Raw genomic sequence first — 16,889 nt, 5'->3', positions numbered from 1 at the left:
TGGTGCAAATGAAATAATGAGTATGTGATGAGTGGATGTAACAGTACGGAGAGAGTGAACCGCACATCAAGGATGGTAATAGCAACATGGACAGGAGGAAAAGATTGATCAGAAGAATAGACTATGAGCCCAATGTATAAAGGTATTTTGTGTTCGTAAACCCACAGTTTGCAAAACCACAGTATTTGCAACCGTAAAAGGCTCTTTTCTAATGTACCATGCCCATTTTAAGAGTAAAAAATGTTTTTCTTGCCGATAAAACGTTTTTTGCGACTTGTAGTGAATTGCAATTTGGCAGCAGCGTAAAAGGGGTCTTCCTTCCAAATAGTGATTCATTATTCAATGTATCAAGAAAATGCGACTGTAATGCCAGACTCAAACCATTGAACAGTTACTGTCACCTTAAAGTTGGTGGTAATTCATTTGTAAAATGGAAGGGGCCCATTTGGAACTTCCACTTTGGGAATATCATTGGCAGCCTGGTGGGAGTAGGAAGTGTCCAGGGACCTTGCCTGCACCCCCTTAAGTTTTCCTAAACGCAAAAGTTTAATTCTTTAAAGCAGCACCAATTTCTTTATGGAACACGATCAGCTTTAAACAAAAAATAAGGATTCCATTTGCCCGTTGATCCTTGCAGTCCACCACCCATGTGGTTGTAGCAAACTATAGGGGTAGGAAATTACAGCCTGCCTAATTAGGACTCACTACCCTCCTGTGTATGGTGATTTTGCAATGCAATCTATTAATACAGGTTGCTTCACAAAACCAGAGCCCGTTTGCAAAACATTGATGTATAATTTGTGACCACTTTATGCGAATTGACTCTTAGTACATTTGCCCTAAATGCCATGAATATGAGAAGGTAAATGGAAGTAAGTTCTGATTTCATTCTAGGCAGGCCCTTAAGTTCATCCCGGATCACACTCTGGCCAGAAATTGTCTATTATTAATAATAAACAACATGGATGTCATTTCACTCATATCCTTTGTCAAACAGAGAAAGGGACATAAAGTCACATGGCATTCCAATAATGACTCTGATATAACACCTGATGAGACACACAGTCTAGAACAAGTGTTCCCCTATTAATATGTCAATGCCACCAAGTACCTTTTCTAGATTAATTATCAAAGAGGTGTAGTTCAAATTGACATCCACTTGCCTCCCATCTTCTTAGAGATGTGTCTAGGACCCTTCTCTGGCTGATGTAATCCATTTTCCACAATCCTAAAATTAGGTCAAAAGGCATAATCCCTGATAACATTTAGTATTTAAGGACCACCACTCAGCCCCTTAAGTAAAGAGGTCCTTCATCACAGATTATTCTGCAAGATACCATTAGAAGACGATCTTGGTTATTGCAAGCCTGTAGAGAAGGTGATGCATCTTACCTGAAGCTGATAAGAGCCATGTACCCGAGGGGAGCTGCTACCGCAGTGCTTGTTTATCATTCACAGGGAACACTTCCTCCACATACCTTCTGATAACGAAGCCAGAACTGTCAACAATGTATGCAGTGTGTTGCTTCTTCCCGACAAACTCTAGTCCGCAAGTAACTCCACTACAGGCTCTCCTAGGGTAGTGCATAGAAGTAGATTTACGATGTTAGGCTTCTAGATGACATTTTGAACATGTTCGAAATTTATATTTTATTCTTGTTGTGTGAAACGTGCCTTTTTTCTGCTCTTGTGATGTCCTGTGTGATTATTTTAGATGCACTGAGCAACAGGGTCACCCAGTTGTAATGAATACTTTTAGTTAAAAGTGTCTGTTCTTCTTAGTACTGTGTCTATGATACTGTAAAGAGTGGAATGAGGTTTTAATGTTACCACAGTGCCTCTGATCTCCTTCCTGGGGATTGTTAGCAACGCAAAAGCAATACTTTCACTTCAACTATGTATTGAGTGGAATTCTGCAGACTACAATAACCTGTCTTTCACATTCAGTGCTGGTGGATTGAACTAAGTTTACTTAGGTCTCCCATGGGTGGGAAAGCAAACCCTTTAGAGCTACGCCAGAATTGTGGCTTATGCACCATGGGGTAAGAGCAAGAGTAGGATGCATTATCACCAGAATGGCAGGGGCTATCCAGTGGCCATGTGTTATGGCTGCTTCACAACTACTTAATGGGGCAATGCAGGATTGCAGAGAGTGATTGCACGCCTAGTGAATTAGGGCAGCAATGCCAGGGCTCATGGTTGGAGCCACATAAGTACATGTTGTGGATTGTGGAGTCAAAGGATAGAATGGTTTACAAGTTATGTCTACCCAAACATAAGATTGTGAGACAAATGGCGTCTTGGATTATATTACCACATTTTTATGTGGCACCACCTGGGGAATGCACAAACCCAGTGAAAGACATTCTAAGTCTGGGTTTGTCACCATTCCATTGTAATGTAGCCGGGGCTACTCGCTGAGAAAAGTTTTGTAAAACTGCTCTCATACTTCTTTTAGGAAGTGGAGATTCAGTAGTTTGGCTGGCATGGTCAGAAGGAGCGTTGGAGGTATAGGGTAGATGGTCCTGAAGCAGAGATCATGCAGATACATTTGATCCTAAAGTGAAAAGTATGTGAGTGTTCAAGAAAGCCAAGGGCTATTTACTAGTTACACTTGGAAGTCAACAATGAAGTGAATGGATTTTACAAACTTAGGTTATACGTGTGGTGGAAAACACAAGGATATTTGAAAGAACACAACATGCAGTAAGTCTTCCAATGAAAACCCTATTGACAATTCTTTCTATCTAGAAGGAATGAGATTTTCAAGGACTATTACGCTTTTGTTGAGTGATCCACCATATTACAAGATGTCAGCAGCTATAGCGGTGCTTTTGAAAGTGCTCCCACCGACATGCAAGCATTTTTATGCCTGCTCTGCATTATTTCGTTTATCTTCTTTCAAAAAATAAAAATAAATGCCTCTGATATGCTGGGGTTTGGGATACATTTCTGGGTTTTTATGTTTGTGACCGCCATGTCGTGCATGGTGGTCAACAGTATGGAACATTTGTATTAGAAGATCCCATCTAGCAGGAGGTGCTTTCCAATGCAATGTGGCTGGTTGCCCTGTGGTAGACGGCCCATTGGCTAAGATTTCCGAGAGCAAGGCCAGCAGAGCCTCTGCACTGTAAAATAAGCAGTTTCCCAACCTCTAATGAATTGAGAAAAATATAGGTTTAGCAGAAGACGCAATCTCTAATTTTTGACTGATGGACAGCAACAGTCAAACCCTAAATAACCCCATTAGTCACGTCAACTTTCCTCTCTGTATGAAAATAACCACAAAAATAGGCACTTAGAAGAAATCTACACAAACACAATTGTTACGTTGCCATTGATATATCTGTATAAATAATAATCCTTATATATCACTTGCTAGTAAAGATATGCAGTTTTTTAACCTTGTAACAATATTTCTCTGATTATTTATTTATTCCATTATTTAGCAACATGTAGTGTTAGTGAGCATATGTAAATCTAATACAGACATAGGTCTAGGTGGGGCCCCACGTGCAGGCAACATGTGACATGGCTACATAGCACTGGTTCTTGAACTATTTGTAGTGGAGCGAATGAGTGGGATGTGGGGCCCGTAAATCCCCGATGAAGGGAAGCCTCACTCATTTAATGATGCAGTCATAGGAAACTATCCTGTATTCATCCCTGTCTATGTACCAGACATTCTGATATGTTCAGTGGGTTTTGATAACTCCGAGATCCTTTCTCATTTGCAAGATTAATATGGAAATCTTTGGCATACATTTGCAATTTAACCTTCCAATAGCTATTTAAATAGGCCAAAACAGTGCAAGCTATGTACTGTTCAGCACAAAAGGTATTTTGCACTGCAAAGTTGATAGTTTCACAGCTCAAAAACTGCTTAGTGCGTCTTTGCAATGCTTTGCATCAAAAAGCTGCTTTCTAAAATGATCTACGTAAATAGCCATAGGTTTTGACACCAAGCCCGATGTACTAAGGTAACCGGGCTGGTCTTTGCATTCAAAACTAACACCCATTTGAAGCAAGCGCACACAAGGGGAAGAGTGTTTATTCTTCTTGGAAAAAAGTGAATAGGATCTTTCTGAGCTTGCCTACACAAAGAACTTTATGCCTCCAGTCCAAATCATGTGGACTGCTAGACAGGACACACTCTCCACTGCAAAGTTGTGATAGAGCGTCATGATCTTCTGAAAATTGTAGGGGTACATCATAATCAAGGATAGTCCGCACCCGCATATATTCGGGTGTTATACTAAATAATGATCATTAGAAATGTGGGGTAACAACGAAATGTGTAAGAGTAGTGATAGAAAATTAGTTTGGGTCATTCGAGAAAGGAAATGACATTTAAATGCAATTATATAATCCTCAATGTTCATTGCAAAAGCTTAACGAAGTAGCCTATGTATAATGTGATGCATTAGATTTAAACGTGCACAATATTAAAGTCTGCACATGTAGAGATGATTAATTATGCTTTGAATGTAATGAGATGTAATGCTTACAGATGCAATATTTACTAATGCGTGTAATTCTTGCTGTGTAAAGCACTAAAATGAAGGTTCACGTTTTGCTTTGAAAGGCCTATTCGTAACCTCTTATGTTAGCTATATTATGTTTCCCTGGTAAAGCTCTCATTTGGAGGTAGTCAGCGAAATTCATGTGCGTGCAAGGTTTTTCTGTTCTTATGCTTCTGTTGCAGGTGCAAGGACACCGTTCTCGTAAGCTAGACTGAGGCTCTTTGTTTTAGGAGTTAGGTATGGAGGAGACCTGCAACATAGTGTTCAGGAATGGTGATAATTGGAAGCTCGCTGAAGAAATCTGAGACTCAAGGACATACCAACCGTTGCTGGACGGAGTACAAGCTTCGGTGGAAAACTACCTACGAGAGGTGCATGGCCAGAGGAGGTGTTTTAGGGGCGTGTTCTAATAATGGTGAATTTTGTTTTAGGGACAGTGCCCCGAGGGATGAGTTAGCGGAGAGTCATGAGGATGGTAGAAGAAGGGATCGATTCTTAGAAGGGAGACTTAGCTTTGACTATTGACCCTTACAAAGTGAGTGTACTTCTTAGGAAGTCTTCAAGAGCTGACACCTTTTCTTGATCTTCCTGGGAGATGCTAAGTAGGGATGTCACCTTAGTGATAGTGTAGGGACAGATTTAACGGATTTCTTTTATAGCCACTAATGAAGACTGATTTAGATGTTGGAGCAGTTGTTGCTTGTTTAGTATTCTTAGAGTTGCTCATTCTTTTTACACTACACCGGATCAGACTGGTACGTAGGATGAACTTTGTATTAGTGCCCATGCATTTTTTCAACCTCGTCATGAGGTGCTTGTATCTCCAATTATTTTTGGCTTTGTAATAAAACCTTAAATTTGAATTCAGAGTTAGTGGTCCTTTCCGAGTCTAAGTTGATTGGTCTATGCTGTTTAGTTGTGAATGCATTGGTTTTCTCCCCTTTACACTTACCAGCAGATAACAAAGATCCAGTTGACCGAGGATTCTTAGAGAGATTTAAAGATAAGGATTTGGCGCAGTCAGTTGTTAGCAGAGGATGGTTATCTCTCGAGTAAGGGGAGATGTAGAGAAGGGTAGTCATTGAGTCCCCCTAGCCTGTAGAGTCAAGTAATGGTTGTCCGGCGGATCGTGAGCGGAGGACGATGGCGTTTGATGGAAACCGACAGAGAGTGACAGTGCGGCGGGAGCAGCAGATCATGGGAGAGTGAGTATGAACAGGGATGTGTGTTTTTTAGATCGTGGTGATGTTTTGATTGTGTGATATCTTGGGGAGTTTGAATGAGAGTTGAGAGATTGTGGCTTTGGGCCGAACGCGTGCGGTCCATGAGATTTGATTTTTGATACCCCGGGATAAGAGATGGTGGTGTAGAAAACACCCAGAGTTTAAATTGTCTGAATAGTGATTTTGGGAGTCATGAGACGTCGTTGACTGACCCACCGGTAATAGAGAAACACGTGTGTGAGTGTGTGAGTAACCGGCACATGTTGTGGGTTACTGTATGTGGAAAATTCGAGCGATTGGATCCTATCGATTAAGTACATGACTGTCTGGCCGTTCGTGGGCACATAGTCTGAGGCAGTTTTCCAGTCGTTTCGTGGACAGACGGTTGCTAGAGTTTAGGTCGACAATTACATGAGACTGTCCGGTCGTTTGGTGGACATACAGTCAGAGAAGTGACTGTTCGGTCGTTTGGTGGACAAACAGTTACTTCATTGTATGAAAGAGACACGTGAGTGTGCGAAAGACAAGTTGTAAAGGTGGGGAACTGCTGCATGTGGAGGAAGAGTGATGTCAGAGAGTGCTGTGCTGCGATAGGTCGGTTGGTGTGAAGCCGAGCTGGTATTGGTGGATTGTCATCAGGAAGTAGAGCGAAAACAATTGATGAATAAAAGTTGATTTCATCATGAAATGTTTTAAAGTTTTACAAGATATGTGCAGAGGAGATAGAAGGGTGGTTACTCGAGGAGGAGAGGAAGCTCCACCTGAGGATACCCCAGCCCATTACATGGCTACGAATGTGGCATTGCAAACTATAATTTGGCTCAAAAAGTGGCATAAAATGACTGAAGGAAAGGGAGAATTGACTTTTCGGCGTTATGGTACTTTCAGGTTGGAAGCGTTGTACCAATTGAAAACAGTGATGTCTTCATAGCGACCTCTACCTAGACCAACACAGTTTGAGGCGCTACATGCATGGATTAGAGCAGCACATGACAGGAAGAGAGATTGAAGTCTGGTAAGGGTGAAAAAGTTGATCAGGGCATTTTAAGATGTGCGATGGGACGCATTGGAGAAGAGATGGAGGGTGGAAACTATTGAGGGGGATAGGCTATTTCCATTGATGGTAAAGGTAGGAAATACTCAGAAGAAGTGTGGCGAGGAAGACAATAGTGACGATGATGACAGTTTGATAGATAGACTGTTGTCAGAGAGACCACCTCCATACAATCCAGTTTCAGCAGAGGGAAAGGCAGGACCAAAAGAGGGAAATGGAGGGTCGCATTCTCAACCTTGTGCTAGAGTAGTTGGTAGAATCTCAGCAGGAACAGAAGGGATAAGAACGCAGACTCCAGCAAGCATGGAAGCTAATGGAGTCACAGGTGTTACAAGGTTACCGGATGCCCTCACAGTACCGGTTACCATTGGCCCCATAGTGTCAGTATACAACCCAGATCAAGCAAGAAATGGAAGGTTGGCACAGTCAGCAGTAAGCGAGAGGGCAGGTTCAGGGGAAATGGTACAGTGAGTGGCATAGCATACCTTCAGAGCCCCATAGAATCAAGTACGCCATTGCCAGCCACTGCTGACTCCTCTAGAGGACAGGTGGATGTAAGGAAGGCAAGACCAAGGTCCTTGGCTGATTCAAGATCCGACCTAAGGATGTGGGAACCACCAGTGAGAGGTCCGAATGACAGGATGACAGGAGATTGGGATCACGGAAATTCAGGAAATCGACCAGTCCTTAGGAATATAGCGGAAGGGAACTGATGTGGAGATCAGAGCAGTGAGAATGAAGAATTGAGTGGTGCATCTAGTTGAGGGATTTGAAAGTTGCTATAAGAGCAAAAATGTTGGACGTGGTGAGGTTGAAAGATGAAGTAGATAAATTAATTAGTGGGAACCTGCTGTTGGAAAGAGTGGAACTTTACGAACCAGACAAGTTACTGTTTGTAGCAAAGGATGTAACTCGCAAGGCAAGGACAGCGCATGAAAAACTGGCAGAATTGGCAAAAAGGTATGAGGTGGATCTGTCTAAAACAAAGATGTTACAGGGAAGTAACAGATTGCAGTACAGTGATCAGGAATTGGAAGAGAAGGGAGTCATAGGGCTGAAAGCTCACATCCGAGAATTGATTATAGGAATACGCGCATGGAGCATGCTTGATAAGTCGGAAGAAAGATGGTCCAAGAAGAAGAGCACCAAAAAGAGCTTAGGAGAGATACCGCCTCCAGGAGGGGAATAGTAGGAGTGGAGAATTACCCTTTGCGAGAAGCACAGACTGTAGGGTATGTGCACGTGCCTTGGAGTAGAGGTGATTTGGCAGCATTTATGAATGAATTTCCTCGGCTGAGAGAGAAGCTTGTTGAATGGTACAAGCAGGTTGACCATTTTGTTAAATACTCAAAAGTGTTGTGGGTTGATTTGAATACATTGATTGACATTGTAGTACCAAGAGATTTGTGGGCAGCTTGTAAAGTTGCAGTTGATTGGCCAACTTCTGATCCAGACAGGGATTCTGTTACCAATGGTCCTTCACCTATTGTTATGAAAAGGTTTGAGCAGGTAATTACATGGCTAAAATCCAAAATTTCGCCACAGGATATTGTTTCGGTTAAGATAGATCGAACGGTTCAGGAGCCGAAGGAATCTGTACATGAATACTACGAGAGGCTCCTGCAAGCCTTTAAGCAGTACAGTGGGCTAGACACCTTAGGCCCTAAAGACATGGGACAGTTTGTTTCCAAGTTCGTCTTGGGTCTGATACCAGAAATTAGTTTCATGATTCAGGAGCACCTAATCTGCTGGCAGAACAAGTCAGTGGACGAAATACTGCAGTATGCTATGTACTGCAGGGATGAGGTGGACTCGAAACACAGGAAGCTTAGGGATAAGTTGATGCTAGTCCAAATGCAAACCACTGACAGGGAACTCCAGATACAGCCAGGTGGAGGGACGTTAGGGAGAAGACAGGGGAACCATCAAGGAGGGACCCAGAATGCGCAGTTTCAAGGAGGAGGGAAACCTGTAGATCCCAAGACAGGGATTGATGTGGTGATTCTCAAAGAAGACTACTGCATGTCACCTTTGTCACAAAATCGGACATGGAAGCGCGAGGGTATATTGAATCCAGCTAACCAGGTGCAATAGGAGGAAGAGACAGTGCAGGTATCTGAGGTTGTCAATACAGCGACGAGACCCAGGTCCATGCAAGGGGGGCAGTGGCCACGCAAGTGCAAGTTCCGCAACCTCTGAGAAATAGAACATTACCAGCAGATGCCCCCTTTTGAGAATTATGATGAGTACAGCTTAGACCCGTTGAAATGACGGTGCCTGAGGGGGAGGAAGACTGCACTTTTGGGCAGTCTTAGAGGTAGACCAGAGGGGACCATTCGTAGAGGCAGATGTTAACGGTCATCGCACCACCTTTTTGGTTGATACTGGTGCTACCCGTTCCACTGTGAGATCTGCAGTAGTTCCCAACCTACCCCTCTCCATCCAATCAATCCAAGTTGTAGGAGTGGCAAATAAGAAAATTACTAATCCATTGACTGAGCCAATTCCTGTGAGAATAGGAACTTTCCGAGATCGACACCAGTTTGTGGTGTGCAATTCGAGTCCAGTCTGTTTGTTAGGACGTGATCTTTTGTGCAAGCTGAATTGTATCATCTATTGCACGCCCAAGGGAGGGGAATTACAAACGAATGATGATGATGCCACCTTTAAGGTTGCCAATCAGCACGTGTGCATAGAGATGTATCCTGCCTTGATAGTGGAAGAGCATCCACTTGACCTAAGAGACTCTGTTTCATTGGATGTGTGGGATTTCACGGGAAAATAGATTGGATTAAACAAGGGTGTTGAACCAGTTAAGATTCAGATTAAACAGAATGTTGAGTTCCTGAGAACACCCCTGCATAATCTGTCACCAGAGACGATCGCAGGGATCAAGCCTGTAATCGATTCCATGATTAAGCAGGGAATCCTGAAGGATATAATGGGCATTCCATGCAACTCACCCATTATGGGATTACAGAAACCAAGCGGGAAATTCAGAATCATGCAGGACCTGCGAAAGGTTAACACGATTGTGGTTCCATATTGTCCAGTGGTACCGAATCTATCAGTGATACTATTTCAGGTTCCATGCAACGCAGAGTGGTTTACGGTGATTGATCTGTGTCAAGCATTCTTTTCGATACCTCTTCATGAGGAAAGCCAATTTTTGTTTGCCTTCCGGCTGGAAGACCGTGTTTTAACGTGGTATCGTATCCCTCAAGGGTATACAGAGAGTCCATTGATCTTTAACCAGATCTTGAAAAAGAATCTTGAGAGTCTTGTTTTGCCGCTGAACTCTGTTCTTGTGCAATACATCGACTATCTCCTTATTGCGTTAGTCAGGGAGGATGCTTGCAGGATCGACACGATTGCCTTACTGAATCATTTGGCAGAGAATGGACATAAGGTGTCCCCAAATAAGTTGCAATACTGTTTGAGTGAGGTTCAGTATTTGGGTCATTGAATAGAGAAAGGCAAGAGAAAGGTGTCACCGGATCGAATTGAGGCAATCATGAATATGGCTGTACCTACCAACAAGAGGGAGGTCAGAATGTTCTTGGGGATGGTTGGCTACTGTCGCAATGGATACCTAACTTCTTCCTGAAGGTGAAGCCTTTGCAGAGGCTGACGCACAAGGATGTGAGTGATCCAGTACCATGGGACAATGACTGTCTGGTTTCATTCCTGGAGTTGAGAGAGGGCATGTGTCGTGCTCCAGCCCTAGGAATGCCTGATTACAAGAAGTCCTTTTCATTGTTCTGTTGTGAGTGAGAAGGTTGCCCATTGTTAGTTCTAACTCAGAATCAAGGAGGTGTCCGTAGACCAGTTGCCTATTTTTCAGCTACCCTAGATCCGGTAGTTTCAGCATTGCCGGATGTCTCCAATCCGTTGCTGCAACTGGTGTCAGCATTGAGAGGAGTGAGAGCATTGTTATGGATCACCCTTTAATAGTCTATGTTCCGCATTTTGTTGAACTATTGATGACAAGGACTAAAACACAGCACCTGACAAACAATAGACTCACACGCTACGAGCAAGTTATACTTGCCGCGGAGAATGTGACTCTGAGAAGGTGTTCTGTTTTAAATCCTGCTACACTGATGCCTTTGCCAAATGCAGATGATAAAGATTGTGAAGACCATTACTGTCTTGATGTGACTGAACTTTGCACCAAACCGAGATCTGACAGTGTTGATGTACCTGCCTGACCCCAATGAAATTTTCTTTGTTGATGGTTCATGCTTAAGAGACAATGTGGGTTAGTTGAGAGCAGCGTTTGCTGTATGTACCATTACGGGAGTGGTTGAAGCTGCTTGCTTAGAAGGAGTATACTCCGCGCGGATGGCTGAAATTATTGCCTTGACGCGCACCTGTTTGGCAGCTGATCAGATCCGAATCACATCTATACCGACAGCCAGTATGGGTTCGGTGTGGTTTATGATTTCAGACAGCTATGGTCTCAGAGGGGTTACATGACATCATCTGGTCCTCCCATTAGAAATTGAAAATATGTGAGACAACTGCTGGAAGCTTTACAGTGTCCGAAGGAATTTGCTGTAGTAAAATGATCCGGCACATGGGAGGGGAACTGACTTTGTTTCTCTCGGCAACAAGTATGCTGATGAAGTTGCACGTTTTTGCGCTGAACAAGGATGTGTATTTACTGGAGATTACATAGGAGAGAGCCAAGATAGAACCAAGCTCAATATGTTGTTAGTCATGGCAGATACTTGGGATGAACTCAAGCGCCTGCTGGAAGAGGTTTCAGAACAGGAAAAGAGGTATGGCTCAGAGCAGGATGCGAGAAAGGGGATATTGACATTTGGGTCGCAAATGATGGTCGAGCAATGTTACCAGATGACGTCTTGAGCGCGATGGCAAGGCAGATTCATGGTGCTGTGCCCCTTGGAAGGGATGTAATAGTGCGAGTGTTCAGACAAACATGGTACAATCCACGATTTTGTGCGGTTACTGAAGCAGTGTGTCAGAGATGTGTTACCTGTCAACAAATGAATGCTGGAAAGAAGACTGTGGTTAGTTTGAGTCACATAGGGAGGTCAGGGGGACCTTTCAATAGGATGCAGTTAGATTTTATCAAGATGCCTAAGTGGAATGGGTTGCGGTACATTTTAGTGGTGGTGTGTGTTTTGTCATGGCGGGTGGAAGCTTACCCAACACAAAGATGTAACACCCTCACTGTAGCAAAGCTGATATTGAGGGAGTAGACTCCTAGATTTGGTTTTCCAACCTTGTTGGAGTCGGATAGAGGAACACACTTCCACAGCGAAATCATGAAGTTGCTTTTCGCTGCTTTAAATGTTGATCAGATACTCCATTGTAGCTATCGACCAGAGACTTCTGGGATAGTGGAGCAGATTAATGGAACTTTGAAAGCACGGATGGCAAAAGTGTGTTCGTCTACATCCCTGAAGTGGCCTGATGCATTGCCTTTGGTGTTGATGAGTGTTCGCAGTGTCCCAGATAGAAGGACCGGTCTTTCCCCGCATCAAATTCTTATGGGGAGGGTGATGCGATTGCCAGCGGTACCAGCCACAGCTTTGATAAATATCACTGATGACTTAATCCTTGATTACTGCAAGGGACTAGCTGATGTTGTCTGTTCTGTGTCTCAGCAGGTGCAGGCTGCTGCTGTTCCAGCTTCAAATGATCTTTGCCATAACTTGTGCCCAGGGGATTGGGTGGTTGTCCGCAAGCACGTGAGGAGGAGCTGCCTGGATGCTCAATGATGAGGCCCTTATCAGGTGATACTGGTAACAAACACGGCAGTGAAGTGCGGAGGTTTGCCAAATTGGGTACACGCTTCCGACACCCGCAGAGTTTCAGCACCCTTGGACGAAACAGCTCCTCTCACGAATGAAAATCCAGCTGTAGCAGCAGGGCAGCGAGAGGGGACAAGTCAAGCTGTGAGGGTTGCTGGCGAAGCTGGTTGTTCACCAGACCAAGCTAAGGAGGTTTATGTCACCCATAACACAGACATTGACTCCGAGGAAGAAAGTCACTTTGGGACTGGTATAGAGTCAGACTCAGAGGAAGGAAGTGGTGCGCAGAGTGATCGAAAGGGAAGCAGAAGGGCTCGAAGCACAGAAGAAGCATAGCCTGAGAGACAGAGAAGGCTGAATCTGAGGCTGGCTCCCAAGAGAGATCTTGCTCCTGTGTCTGAGGTCTCTGAATCGGAAGAGAGCAAAGAAGAGCAGATTCAAGGCCTGAGGAGATCAAGGAGGCCAAGGGTGCCTTGCCAGAGATACGCTGCCCCGGAGTGGACTTACGCAGTAACTGATGCAGGGAGTAGTGAGTTCCGGGAGGCTGAGGTCCGTGAAAGTGATCAGCAGGAATCCTCTAAGGAAAATCGATGTGGGACTGTTAGTTCCAGGACTTGAAATCGAAGGGGTGTTGACCATCACGGTTCCAAAACCTCCAGTTTTGAGCAAGGTGCGGATCCTGATCTTGCACAGACTAGTTTTCCCAACGTTTGGATTTGAACAATCGCCTCAAGAAATGGTAGATGCTTGTCTTGAAATTTTGCAACATGTTTTGGCTGCAATTGGATCTGAACTCATTGTAGATTGTGAATGAACTGTGTTCTGTAAATAAGTGTTTACGAAGATAACCTAGGCCCGAGTGGAAGAAGAATAAACTTATGGACTTTCCGTAGAAGAAGAAAGAGGGTTAAGGAACTCTTTTTGGACTGTGCAGATAAGGAACAAGAGCACTGTAAAGGGGATTTCCAGCACATCTGAGGTGTTTGAACTAGTTAAGCAGCAACTTGTGGTGGAGAAAGAGAGTCTAAGTGTTTGTTTGCTGAAAACTAAACCAACAACGAGAATGGAGGCCGGAAATCCGAACCGTATGTCCAAATGTATGGTACACTCATAGTAGGAGTGATAGTTTCAATAGTCGTAATTATCGTAATGTCAGTTGCTATTCCGCATGAGGTAGAAGTCGGAGAGGTAAAGGGAACGCCTACACCTAGTACTTCAATCAAGAAAGAGGGCATCATATGAGCTGAAAAGGCTATGCTTGATCAGAATAATCGTAGGTTTCATGTAGATTTGTCTAGAGGTGATTTTAAGCTTAATGCATATGCCAACCTGCTATATGAATATGCCGAAGCGATGGATGCAAAAGATTTTTATGTGTGTATGCAGTTGCCTGCCTCAGTGGATGAGGGTATTAAATATCACCATCTTCCACTGACTTATGGAATTTCATGTAGTTTGTTGCTTAGTATATTCTATGGGAGAGGGCACTATGAGTACTTCTTTTCAAATTATGATGCAGTGCTTTCAGAGGTACCAGCTTACAAACACCTGAACAAGTATGATTACTATAAACAGGAGGATAAGATTGAGAAGTATTACATACCGACTGCAAAGTTAGATACCGCTTATGCCCTGGCGTGCTCACTAACAATTGTAGAAAAGAAATTTGTAGATCGAGTAGAAGATAGATATAGACAACTAACACAAACACACAACCCTGGAGAAAATCCAGTAGATTGGATGGATGAGGAGAGAGCTCACAGGGCAAAGGGAAGCTATGGCCCTATAGCATTAGATTTAGTGCAAAAGGGGAAGTTGTGTGTGAAAAGTGTGCAGACCTATTATGATAAGGTCTATGTAGGACAAAGTACGTGAGATCATGTTTTCACCATGAAAGAGTCCGCAAAGAACTTTCTGCAAGGTTCGGTACAGGTGGTGCCAACAGAATATTATGTGTGTGGAAGGAATGCTTACGTGAGATTGCCTGCGAATTGGTATGGTATGTGTTATCTGGGAATGATTTTTCGAAAATCTACCACACAGAGGATTTAGAACTTCTGGAAGGCAAAAAGCATCCTAGAGTGAGGAGAGATGCAAGTGCAGGAGCAATGATTGGAGATATCTTTGGAGCAGTAATACCAAGTTTGGAAGAGATTCTGAATGATGTAAAGATTAGAAAGTTGGCGACAGTTGACAAGTTGTCAACTAATACAGCTTAGTTGTTCATACTTGTTGACAGAGCGATGTTGTCAATAAGGACGATGGTGAAGCAGAACCGTCTTGCCTTAGATGACTTATTGGCAAAAGAAGGCAGGGTCTGTAAAATGTTGAAGGTTCAAGAGTGCTGTACTTATATACCAGATAACAGCAAAGATCTGGAGAAATATATAAGTAACATCACTGTGATCCATATTGAGATCCAGGATCTGACTGAAGAAGGGGTTTGGGAAAAAGTTGGTAAGGGTTTTGGAAAAGTGGGAAATTGATTTGCGAGTTTGGGAAAAGGTATCCTTGGTTATATTCTGAAGCCCATCATTATCATTGTGGCCTGTGTGATTTGCTTGTGGGGATTTGCTAGAGCTTATCGATAGTATAAGGCAAATCAAGTTGAAAGATCTCTTAGGGAACAAGAGATAAGGATGGCTAGACTGCAGGACAGTCACTATCAGAATATCAAGAACCTAGAGAAGTTCCAACAGGGAAGAATGGCTACGAGTTCTGTTTAGCTCGGTTCTTTCTCGAGAGAATTGTGATTTGGTGATGACACTAGTCATCAAAGGGGGGAACTGATAGAGCGTCATGATGTTCTGAAAATTGTAGGGGCGCATCATAATCATGGATAGTCCGCACCCGCATATATTCGTGCGTTATACTAAATGATGATCATTAGAAATGTAGGGTAACAACGAAATGTGCAAGAGGAGTGATAGAAAATTAGTTTGTGTCATTCGAGAAAGGAAATGACATTTAAATGCAATTATATAATCCTCAATGTTCATTGCAAAAGCTTAATGAAGTAGCCTATGTATAATGTGATGCTTTAGATTTAAACGTTCACAATATTAAAGTCTGTACATGTAGAGATGATTAATTATGCTTTGAATGTAATTAGATGTAGTACTTACAGATGCAATATTTACTAATGTGTGTAATTCTTGCTGTGTAAAGGCCTAAAATAAAGGTTCACGTTTTGCTATGAAAGGCCTATTCGTAACCTCTTATGTTAGATGTATTTTGTAGGCCCAAAATGTTCTTTCTCTGGTAAAGCTCTAATTTGAGGTCGTCAGCGAAATACATGTGTGTGCAAGGTTTGTCTGTTCTCATGCTTCTGTTGCAGGTGCAAAGACAATGTTCTTATTAGCTAGACTGATGCTCTTTGTTTTAGGAGTTAGGTATGGAGGAGACCTGCAACAACGTGCCCAGGAATGCCGATAATTGGAAGCTCGCTGAAGAAGTCTGAGACTCAAAGACATATCAACTGTTGCTGGGCGGAGTACAAGTTTCAGTGGAAAATTACCTACGAGAGATGCCTGGCCAGAGGAGGTGTTTCAGGGGCGTGTTCTAATAATGGTGAATTTTGTATTAGGCACAGTGCCCATGGGCGTCCGCAGAAATTTTTCCAGGGGGGGGGGGAATGTTAACGTCATCACCATCCTATGACATGATGTGTGCCAGGCGGGGCACAAGAAACACTGGGGCGCAGGAGGAGCCATGGGGGGCAGGAAGCAGGCTGCATATGATCTCATACACCATAGGGTTGTTGCGCCACAGCCATCTCTTTCTTTTGTGGCACCCCAAAATCCATACCCGCCCTGGTCCCTAAAACTACCCCCTAGCACCCCAAAACCCATACCCACCCTGAACCCTAAAATGACCCCTGCCCCTCCCTCAAAACTCATACCCTCCCTGTACCCTTAAATTACACCCCTGGCACCCAAAATCCCACGCACCCCAAAATCCATACTTTTCCCTGAACCCTCAAATTACCCCCCTTGCCCAAAACCCATACCCACGCTGAACCCTAAAATTATCCCTCAGGCATCCCAATCCCTAACCCACCCTGAACCTTAAAATTACTCCCTGACACCCTAAAACCCACACCCACCCTGAACCCTAAAGTTACCCCCTGGCACCCCAAAAGCTGAACACTACATTCTGATTGTGTATCGCGCCATCTCCCTGCTCAGGATGATCGGCTGGTCCGGATCTGCTCTCCCTGGTCCAGTTCTGCTCGCCCATCTTTGGGGCTATTCTGCCTGCCCTGTCCCTCTTCCGGACCCACGAGCCTGCCTCCGTGCACACTGCC

The 16,889-nt window shown here is 43.7% G+C and overlaps 1 protein-coding gene across 1 annotated transcript in view; it reads right to left on the bottom strand.

Annotated features, from left to right (window-relative positions):
* Nucleotides 1–16,889, bottom strand: part of C8H13orf42 (chromosome 8 C13orf42 homolog) — a 92,464-nt gene that overhangs the window by 38,651 nt on the left and 36,924 nt on the right. The window lies entirely within an intron of this gene.

Source organism: Lissotriton helveticus, chromosome 8, assembly GCF_964261635.1.
Source record: "Lissotriton helveticus chromosome 8, aLisHel1.1, whole genome shotgun sequence".
NCBI classification, from domain to species: Eukaryota; Metazoa; Chordata; class Amphibia; order Caudata; family Salamandridae; genus Lissotriton; species Lissotriton helveticus.
Note: the sequence above shows the minus strand (reverse complement) of the source record. Positions and strands in the feature narration are given on the sequence as shown.